We start from the raw sequence: 11,446 nt of genomic DNA, 5'->3' as shown, positions 1-11,446 counted from the left end.
AATAGATGCAAAATTCTTCAATGATCAACTAGCAAACCAAATGTAACAGCACATTCAAAGGATCATTTACCATTATGAACAAGGGTTAGAATAGCTCAAGTGGCATATTAGAACAGTCCAACATATGCAAATCTATAAATTTAATCTACTCTGTGAACATGTTAAATATTTGACAAAACATCCTTTCATGATAGAAGTTCTCAACAAATAAAGAGGGGAAGTACACTTTAATAAAAAAGAGTCCAACATATGACAAACTTAAACCTAACAACATGCTGAACAGTGTATAATAGTCCAAATATCTTTTTCTAAGATCAAGAGAAAGGCAAGGATTGCCACTTTCACTATTTCTTTTTGACACAGTACTAGAAGTTCTGTCCTGAACAATTAAGCAAGAGAAAGAAATAAAAAAGCATCTAGATTTTATTACTCATTTACATTTACATTTTGGTGTGCATATGTCTTTGTGCATGCTCATGTGTGTATAAATATGTGTGTGTGTGCATGTGTATGTGTGTGTGTGTGTGTGTGTGTGTGTGTGTGTGTGTGTAAGTCAGAGCTCAATCTTGGGTATTGTTCTTCAGGAAGCCATTCACCTTATTTTTTGAGCCATGTCTCATTGGCCTGGAACTTGCTAATTCAGTTAGACTGGTTGGTCAGTGAGCTCCAGCACTCTGCCTGTGTCTGCCTTCTGAGATTAAAAAAGCCAGTTTGATTTCTCCAAGCACTGTGCCTAGAGTGTGTGGTATCTTCAGCAGTAGGATCTTACCCTCAAGTTTTGCCAGGCAACCAAAAGCAATGTTAATAGCCTGAAATTGTCATGAATTGGAGAGGGGGATGTGAGGGGAGGACCTGGAAGAACGTGGAGTGCAGAAGTGAGGGAAAAGTGTGTTCAGAATGAAATTCTTAAAACAAAGTAAAAATCACCACATCTGGCTTCTTACATGGCTTCTGGAGGTCAAAATCACATTTCAATGCTTACACAGTAACACTTTACTCTTTGAGCTACATCCACAGCACAGGAATTCAAGCCAAAAGAAGACATTAAATTTTATTTGTATGGAGATAATATGGTTTTAGAAAACTCTGAATATCCACCTAAAAAAATCTTTATATCTAATTTTGAAGAAATTAGCAAAGTTATGAATGTGAAATCAACATATAAAATATGTAGCATTTCTAAACACAATGAACTATATAAAAAAGAAATAGAATAAAATAAGGTACAAGTTTAGCCCAGGAGGTGTGTAATGTCAAATTCTCCCTTATGAGACCTGCGGGCATTTTTTCTTGGCTCCTAGACCCATGCGGTCCTAACGCCTACCAACAAAACCAACACCATGCATTCCATTCAGGTTTTTGTATAAAGATTTTGGAGTCTGAAAGAAAGTTACTTACAAAAGCATACACCCATGGGCTCTTTCTCCCCTACATCTTGGCTGAGCTTTTGAGATGCGCTGCTACCAGCCTGCTGGCACAGCACCCCTGCCTGGCCAAAATGGTGACTTTCCCCCACTTCCCAGCTTTCTCGGTGTCTATCCTTAGACCCTCCCCGTGAGTCTCTTGGGGTTCAGTGCTAGTTCTCTCGGAGGACATGCTTACCCAACAAGGTATAAGTTATGCAAACTTAAAATGACCAAATATTAATGAAATGTTTTTAAAACCCACAAAAATTGGAATGATGTCCTGTGTTCATAAAAGTATTAATTTTATTAAAAAGCTAATATTATGATTAATTCATCAAATTGTCTTGTAAATAACATGTTTTTTTAAATTAAAAAAAAATTTTTTTTTTATGTGTATGCATGTATTGCCTGCATGTAGGTGAGTGCACCCATGTCGTGCAATGCCTGTGGAGGTCAGAAGAGGCTGTTGGATCCCCTGGGACTGGAGTTATGGGACAGTTGTTAGCTGCCATGTGGGTACTAGGATACAAACCTGGGTCTTCTGCAAGAACAACCAGTGTTGTTAACTGCTAAACCATCTCTCCAGCCCCAATAATTTATCAGTTTTGATTAGAGAAGCTTCATTTTATAGTGAGCAGTGGTAACTACAGAAATTCATAACTATCAAATTGCTGAGAGTAAGTGTCCAATAAATGCTAAATCTGTATTTCTTCCTCCAAGGCTCAGGTAATGTCATGGAGGGAGGGTCAGAGATTATGTAAGAGCCAGAGGAATAGGTGGAGTGTTGGGGAATGCTGTCTTCCAGGCATGGCATGGCTGTGGCACTCTTGAATCAGCTGCTATGATTACCTCCAAAAGCATTGCAGAAGACAGATTCGGACTGTGGATATTCTGGAACAGAGGTAAGAGGAGCTCGCCGGGGTTCACAAGGCCTCTCCCTCTTGAGGATTTACAACCAGTTAATAGTTGCTGGGAGAGAGAGAGACATTTTCTTCAGTAGTCTGGTTATGTGCTTACGCTCCTGTGAATAATCCCTCATCCATGCTCTTGTAGAAACCCTGATGAAGCTTAATGAGTCACAAGAATAAAAAGTGGAGAACACACATCTTTTGTTTTTCTGAGTCTGTTCTCCCTCATTTGTGGATCCTAGCACCAAATCCTGATAAGTGAGTGCATATGTTTCACCAGATTTTTTCCGTTCTCCTCCCTTCTTGGGAGACTCGCAATGGCACCCTCTGAAGGTAATATAATCCTATTTGAATTTTGCATAGTTTATATGACATTTGGGAGGTGATGACTTACAAAGAAAGGCTTCTCATAACCCCTGGACCATTCAAGTCCAGCACCACACCATGTGGGACACTCTGCCATTCTCCAATCACTCCTGGAGTTCCAACATGGCTCCATTTACTCACTATCCATATGGCAGTGGGCTCTGCCCCTTGACCCAGGGTTCTCTTCATCTTGCCTCTGGCTGGCTTACTCTTTTCAGAAGAAGGAGTAATTTTCAGGCTACAACATATCCTGACATAACTGCAGGAATCAGGAATATGGAAGGGAAACAGGGAGGTAACAGGAAAGAAGGAAACAGAGAGTAGAATAGTAGGATAAAGGTGTTATAAGGGAGAAATATGTAAAAAGAGGGTAAAGGGGAAGGAGGGAAGGAGGGTATACAAAGAACTATGGGAATAAAGGGGAAAATTGTCTTGAACACATTTTTAAACTATTTTATTTATTTATTTTTAATGTGTATGTGTGATACACATTTTTAAAAAAGGCTTAAATACAGAAGGAACCAAGTGGATGGAAGAAAGCCCTACCAGAAGCCAGAGAGTTGTTAAATGAAAATCCCAGGGCCAGAGGTGGGTTGTCCCCTATGAGTTGTTGGCCAGAGCTCCTAGAGGTCCCCAAAACAATAAAGGTAATTGCCATTAGTGCTGGTTGAACAACAGAAGTAGTCAGTAAAACCCTATTGTTGAATGCACCATATAAGGTAAGTGAGGGAGAGGGAGAAATCAAGCTTGGACTAAGGTGGAAACTCCCTGCCACTGGACAGGTGTCTTTTATAGTACCATAAGGTGATATACAGTTGGCTGGGGGAGAACTAGCCTGTATAATTGTGCTCAGTGACACAACAGACCCCATGTGCTGCACTATCAATGTGCCAAACAATATGTTCCAGCTGGTGCAATAATGGCACATCTAGTGTATGTACAACCAGTAAATTTTCGATTGGATACAATGCCCACTCCTAGGGGTAGAACACACATCTGGTACTGTAGACCAGGCCAACCCCCCATGGCAGGGGAAGATATAGGCCCCATGGGGAAGCCACTGAAATCGTTTTGTTAGATGGATGTGATGCATCTGCTAAAGTACCATCTAAATATTTGTCATATGCGTTGTTATTATAGCAGCCACTGTTCAGATGCTCTTGCTTTTTCCTGTTTGTGTTTCTATAGTAGATGGAATTGAACTGAAATGGGCCAATAGCCCATGGAAAACAGATGATGCAGAGACCTGAAAGTTCAGTGCCTTGTCACAATGGAAGGGAGATCTCACCACATCTCTTATCCCCTCCAAGCTTAAGGACTTTCATGGAAGAGGTTGACAGAAAGACTGTAAGAGCTGGAGGAAGAGGTGGAGTGTTTACTGGAAGTGTCCTCCAACCACTATGCCGGCAATCTATAGTTACACTTTTTTCCCATGCTCATTAAGGAGTTGATGGGGGAGTCAGTTACCCCATCCATTCAATCAGTTGACCTTAGGTGCATGTGTGGGAGGGGCTAAGGATATATAAGCTGAGAATGCCATGACGCACCTCTCTTGCCATTTTGTGTGGCTGTTGGGAAATCACAAGATCTATATTTGAGTGTGGACTTTCCAGCGCAGCTGTAAATGGGGAGGGGAGCACCCACTCTTCTATAAATAAACTCTCCCACCCTATGCTCTGTTAGCATGTTAGCAAGCCCAATAAACTCATTAGGGTTTTTTTTTTTTTTTTCAGAGCAGAGCTAATGGAAATCTTCATTATTCCACTGAAGTTGACCCCATGTTTGCAAATCCTTCGGTCTTTGATTTCTTATTCCTATTCCCCCCCCTTAAACTTCATTGTATATATATTTTTATGTAACCAGCTTCAAGTTATTACTAGAAAAATGTGTTGAAAATTGCCTCTCTTTGGAATAAAAAAAGATTAAAAAGTGGATGAGGGACTAGCTTGGAAAAGAAAGTGCACCAGCAGGAGGGGCAAGGGCAAGAAGAAAGAAAAATGGGACAGTGAATGTCATCAAAATATGCTATATAATTATATAAATGTATGAAAATGTGATAATAAAGCCTATTATGGTGCACACTTTATATATGCTAATAAAATGTCCATTCTATCTAAAGAATCAATGAAATGTCTGTCAAAATTCCAAAGACATCTTCAAAGAAATAAAAAGTCATAAAATGAATGCACTACTACAGAAGACCCTTATATCTTAAGCAATCTTGTGTGAAACTCAAAAAACGCCTAAAGGATACTACATAGTTTCAGATACACTAGAAATCTGTAGTAATCAAAACAGAATTGCACTGGAAGAAAAATAATTAGACCAATGATACTAAACTGAGAGCCCAGAAATAAATCTCCTCTCTCTCTCTCTCTCTCTCTCTCTCTCTCTTTCTCTCTCTCTCTTTCTCTCTCCCCCCCCGTATGTATGTATGTGTATACGTGTATGCATGCATGCATATGTGTGCGTGTTTGGGTGTGTGTGCATGTTTGGGTGTGTGTATTGTATGCATGTATGTGCGCAGGTGTGCTTGACCAAATGTGTGCATGTGGAAGCCAGAAGTCAACATCAGGAATCTTCTTCAGTCACTCGCCACCTTTTTAGTTTTTGGATACAGGGTCACTCATTGAACTTGGAGCTTGCTCTTTCAGCTAAGGGACTGGCTAGCAGGTCCCAGGAATCCTCCTGTTTCTGTCACTACTTTCTGGTTCTAAAGTTATAGATGCACACAATTACAATTTTGTGGGTGCAAGGGATTTCAGATGAGGTCCTCATTCTTAGACACCAAACACTTGATGCAATAAGCCATCTCTCTACCCCACAGTCATTAATTTTCAGCAATGTCTCTAAGAACATACAATGGGGAACAGGGTAGCTTCTTCAATAGGTACTACTGGGAAAACTGCGTATGAATATGCAGACTAATGAAATCAAACCATATCTAATAATTTATACAAAAATCAGCTCAAATGCATTTAAACTTTAAATGTCAGACCTGAAAAAATGTAAACTACCAAAAGAAAAAGTACTGGTGAAATCACTATTCAATTACTCTGTGTAATGATTTCTTTTCTTTTCTTTTTTCTTTTTTCTTTTTTCTTTTTTTTTTTTGAGAAAAACTAAATCTCACAGACAGCAAAAACAAAAAACAGATAAAGAGGATCACCTCGAACTAAAAAACTGTTTCCAACTTAAGGAAACAAACAAAAAAGAAAGAAAAACAAAGAATGGGGTATATAGTAAGCCTGATATCCTGCTGAAAATAGCAACAACAATAACACAAAAATTGGTCAAACAAAAACACCATTAGGCCAGGTGTGGTGGTGCACACCTTTAATCCCAGCACTTGGGGGGTAGAGGCTGGTGGATCTCTGTGAGATGAAGGCCAGCCTGACCTACAAAGAAAATTCAAGTACATCTGGAGCTACTGGGAGAAACACGTTGAAAAGATTAAAACATGAGTTCCTAATTAACATATAATAGATTTATTAGGTAATCTATGCCTAAATATGCAGAATTAACAAAGCCTTATATAATATCTCTACGATGAAGAGACACAGACATTCTATCTCATTTAAAAGACTTATCCACAATAAAACAAACCAAAACAACAACAGCAACACCCCCAAACACCACACAAACACACACACACATACACACACACCTATTGTTATGACTGTCATATAAAAGATGCTTCCTAAATGTTGAAGATGTAGAAAAAAGGAAGTCTTTATCTAGTGCTGTAAATAATGTGAGTACAACCGTTATGGAATAGGGTGAAAGTTTCTTAAAAAATAAAAATAGAATTACCATATAATCCAACAGAACTACTATTGGATATATAGTCACAGGAAATGAAATCATTACGTCAAAGACCTATCTACACATGCTCATTTCAGTACAATTCACAAAAGGCTTGGAATCAATGGAAGGGTCTGCTAATGCATTAACGGATAAAGAACTGCAGTATGCACACAGAACAGACTGCTGTTCCTCCTTCTAAAAGGAGAGATCCTGCCATTTATGACACAGTTGGTATATCTGGAGGACTATGGTAAGTGAAACAAGTCACAGTCAAAAGACAACACTGCAGGTTCTCATTGGTATGTGGAATCTGCAAAAGTTGAATGCAGAAATAGTGTAGAAAGGTGAAAACCACAAGTTAGAAAAGTAGTGATTAAAGAATACAAATTTTCAGTCACTACGGTTAATAGCGGTGCATTGCACTCTTGCAAATTTCTAAAAGAAGCAGATGTTAAATGTTCTTACTACAAAATCACATAAGTACATGGTATAATATATATGTTAATAAGCTTGACTTAACCATTCATAATATTTACATATTGTAAAACAGTGTGTTATACATAAGCACATACAATTTTATTTGTGAGCAAAAATATAAATAAATATAAATATAAATGCATTTTTGTTAAAGAACAAACTAATTCACAGGTATGATTTACTAGTTTCAATTAGGTGAGAAAATTGTTTTGGCATTTAAGGCAAAACACTACCAAGCAAAGAAGTAGAAAGAACAGTATAACCATCTTGAAGGAAATCAAGAATTCTGGAGGAAATGGGCCTTGGAACTCTGCTCTTACAGCTATTAGAAAGTCAGATGTGTAAGAAGGACTGGCAGAGGCAGACCACAGTTCTCAAGTATATTTGCTGTATGTTGTCATGAAGTCATCGTGGGCACAGAGACTATATGAAGTCATGTCTATCTGACTGGCTTCAAGGTTTCCCAGAGGTTTAGTTCTCTGAATCTCCCATATTATTGAATGTATCAGTGATGATGGTATGATGCTGGGATGAAGCAGAACTCCTAACTCATTCTCTTAGGAAATCACTGAGAAAGTATTTAGTTTACTCTTTCCTTCACTCTCTCTCCCATAATAAATAGTTATATATGTCTTAGTGTTTTCAGTATCAGCAACAGAGTAAAGAAGTATATTACAATTTTATGAAAAGGAATTAAAATGAAAAGTTTCCCTCAAGAATTCAGTATAGCAAAGTAAATCTACTACTAATACCTTTATTTGTTTATAACATATCTATTCCTCAAAGGACTAGAAGGGGCCAGCTTAAGAAATATTAAGACATGGGCTGGAGAGCTGGATCAGCAGTTAAGAGCACTGGTTGTTCTTGATGAAGACCCTGGTTTGAATCCCAGCACCCACATGCATCTAACAACCGTCTGTATCTCCAGTTCCAGGGGATCTATATTCTCTTCTGTCCTTTGCAGGCATTGCATGTCATGGGTGCGCTAAACACACACACAGGCATAATACTCACTCATACTCATAAAATAAACTTTAAGAAGAATTTTTTGAAGAATTGTTAATATTCTGTTTAATATGGTATATTCATGGCTTCATTTTCAATAAAAAATTTTTTAAAAATCACAATTTTCTAATAGTTTCAGCCACATGTGTGAACTTCTTTCATCTTACAAGATCTGAGGTGTTTAAATTGCATGAAGGTTTTTAGAAATGAATCTCAAATTAGTAATAGAACACTATATGTCAATTCCCTTTCCAAAGCACTTGACACATTAAACTGTGAAGTAATGTCGTTTAAAGGAACCGAAAATAGACATTCCAACTTAAAAGTTACATTTTGAGAAGACGCTTGACTTTTCTACAAAACTCTGTGACTCAGACTTTTTATCACTGATGTGAAGTATATTCTTTGTCATCATTATGCGCACAGCATTAGACAAGACTATAGGTTGTTGGATTATAAGGCAGAGACCAGTAAAGCACTGTGTAAACATGGAGAATGCTAGCATCCAATAAAAACATATGGTAAGACCTGGTTTATTTAAGTTTGATAGCTAAATATAAAATGGGAAGGTAAGAATCTATGAGAGTTGATAAATTTCCTAGTTGACAATACTTTTAAGATAATTTCCATGATAAAGATATTTTTTAAAAATGGTTTTGATATTGATTCAAAATTTTCCACTGGCTTAAATTTCTGATCACAGAATCAGAATTCATTTTGTATTTATAAAAACCAGTGCCAGTGAGTGCCCATATCATTTTTAAATACAAGTTCACAGTGAAGAAAAATGAGAAATTCTTTGTAGAAAGGGCTGATTTTACCGTTAGGGCTGGAAATATACAGAATGACACTGGGACATGTCACAGCAAAAAGCAAGTAGTACTATCCAAATACTTAGATGAAGAAGCGTTCAGTGACAGATCATCACTCAAGGTAGCAACCAGAATGGATTCTGTGGACTTAAATACATTTATATCTGTGGGTTCAGGAAGATACTAAGATATTAACTAACAGCTTACTCTAAGAAAAGTTAGTGAACTAACCCATTTAACCCATTATTTTGAAAACTAAAGATAAATGAAGAATCTGGCACGCATGAATGGTCAGTCACACAAAGAGAAATGACCCGATGTATTTCTTCGGGTGCAAGAAGATAACAGTATGTATGAAGCAGTCTGTTTCAAAACAAACATGCAACAGCAACAATAACAAAAGACAAAAGGTTAAAAGCCAAAGAAAATTAAGGTTGCGGATAAAAGTAACTGAATAGAGCCATAGTATAAGATGGATAAAGCTGACCCAGCACTGAAAGGGATCAGGCTGAGGAAAAAGTTGTCCACTGGAGAGGTGGAGGAGGAGGAGGAGGAGGAGGAGGAGGAGGAGGAGGAGGGGAAGAGGAGGAGGAATGTATTTGATGTATTCACTGTATTCAACAAAATCTAAACTCTAAGAAATTTCAAGGATGTACTCCTCTGTTTCTTCAAGAAATACATACACTGAGGGAGAAAGGAGATGGTAGATCAGGCTCCAGATGAAAAGACCATCAATTGTAATACACAGATCTCCAAGGCTGTGCAGATTACAGGATGTTGCACAGGTTAGATCCCTCACATTTTTCCTGAAACATACAGACTGCTTACAGTGATTGACTATTTCTTGACAGGAAAGAATTTCTTTTTTATTTTTACCTTTTGAATCTTTTGAAAGATTGACTGGTGTAGTATATTAACTCATCAAGTACAGCATCTTATTTAAAGAGTATAAGCAGTATTTGACTTTCCTCTAAAAATCTGTTTTTGCTTTTTAATATTTTTGTAGTGTTGACAATGTTTCAGGATAGGCAGCATCCTGAATTCAGCAGTGGAGAAGGTCACTTTCCTCTGAGCAACCTGAGAAATGTGTGATCACGAAGAGCAGCTGAATTTCCTGACTTGCTTATTTCCTTGACATTTGCAGAAGAAACTGAATTTTCCTTCTTGGAAATTTTTCAGTGCTTCTTTCCATTTTATTAGGGTGTTTAACCTTCTATAAGTCACATCTTTCAATATTGCCCATGAGTGATGTTAACTTATTCTGTTTAAACTTTGGTTGTGTTTCTCTTTATAATTTGTTCAGAATTGAATTATCTAGAGTATTATAAGACACCCCCCATTTTCAATCCTAGTATCTGTGAAAGTGTTTCCCAAAAGGATAGGGTAAAGGGCCCATGATACATAGTCATGATACATTTTAATTATAGAAAATAAAACTCTTCATGGCATTGTTTATTAATGTTTGTATACATCTATATCTGTATCTACATATCATTATATATCTCTATCTATATCTATACTTATATATATTCTTTCAGGTAGACTATAATTAAAATAGCCTAAGTAAGAAAACAAGCAGTGCTATAAAATGTTAATAATGAAAATTTTATTTTGGGCAAGGCCAGTAAATGCAGGCACCTGAAAAGTGCATTACTTGATTAGAAGAAATTCTCATTTCCGTGTGTCTATGATAAAATAGACCCATTTTAGACTTATAATAACAAAAGAAAATTTGGAAATTTTATTTCTAACCTGAGCAGGAGAAGTTACATTCCAAGAAACAGAGTTGTCTCTTAGAGGCAAGTGTTAAATGTTGTGCTCTGGGACCAGGGTCTTTCTGTGTCGAGAGTGCTAGCTAATACTTCATTCATCAAATAGTCTTCTCTGTTACTGTCACTTCTTATGGAAAATTGTTCTTGTGGGTTTTTAAAATTTTCCATTTGTGTGTGTGTGTGTGTGTGTGTGTGTGTGTGTGTGTTTGAGCATGTGCTTGTGTGAGCATGCCAACAGAGGCCAGAAGCCTCAGATATCACTGGAACTGGAGTTACAGGCCATTGTGAACCACCCAACATGGGTGCTGGGACCTGAATCAGGGTCCTCTGAAAGAGCAGCAAGCATTCTCAGCTGCTGAGCTGTCTCTCCAGCCACTTCTATGGATTTGATGAACATTTTTATTCATTCTCCCACATTATTCAATACATATAATGGCCTATTGAGAATCAATAATCACACAACAAATAGGAGATTAGGAATCTAATAAATTGTATGATGAGTAATCCTGGGTGTCAACTTGACTGGATCTGGGATTAACTGAAATGAAAGGGATCTTCTTGATTGGATCATCTGAAGCTGGAAGACAAACCCTACATGTGGGTGTTACCTTCTGATGGCAGTCAGTATAGAAGGCCAAGGCAGAGGAGAATGCCAGGCTTCTTGCTGCTTGCCTTCTCTCTCGCTGGTGAGTTCGTCATGCTGCTGTAGACTGTAGACTAGCTGATCTTTTGGAATTTGTAAGGCCTTCAGCACCAGATTGGGACCACTGAGACATCCAGCCTTGTGGACTGAGTGACTTCAGATTCTCAGCCTCTCCACTGTGGTACCACCATTGTTGGACTTCTTGGACTCTATCCTGTGAGCTAAGTTGATAAATCCCTATACATATATA

This window comes from Nannospalax galili, unplaced genomic scaffold (assembly GCF_000622305.1).
Source record: "Nannospalax galili isolate Female #2095 unplaced genomic scaffold, S.galili_v1.0 scaffold293, whole genome shotgun sequence".
Lineage (NCBI taxonomy): Eukaryota > Metazoa > Chordata > Mammalia > Rodentia > Spalacidae > Nannospalax > Nannospalax galili.
The sequence above is the reverse complement of the archived record's forward strand: the minus strand, read 5'-3'. Positions refer to the sequence as shown.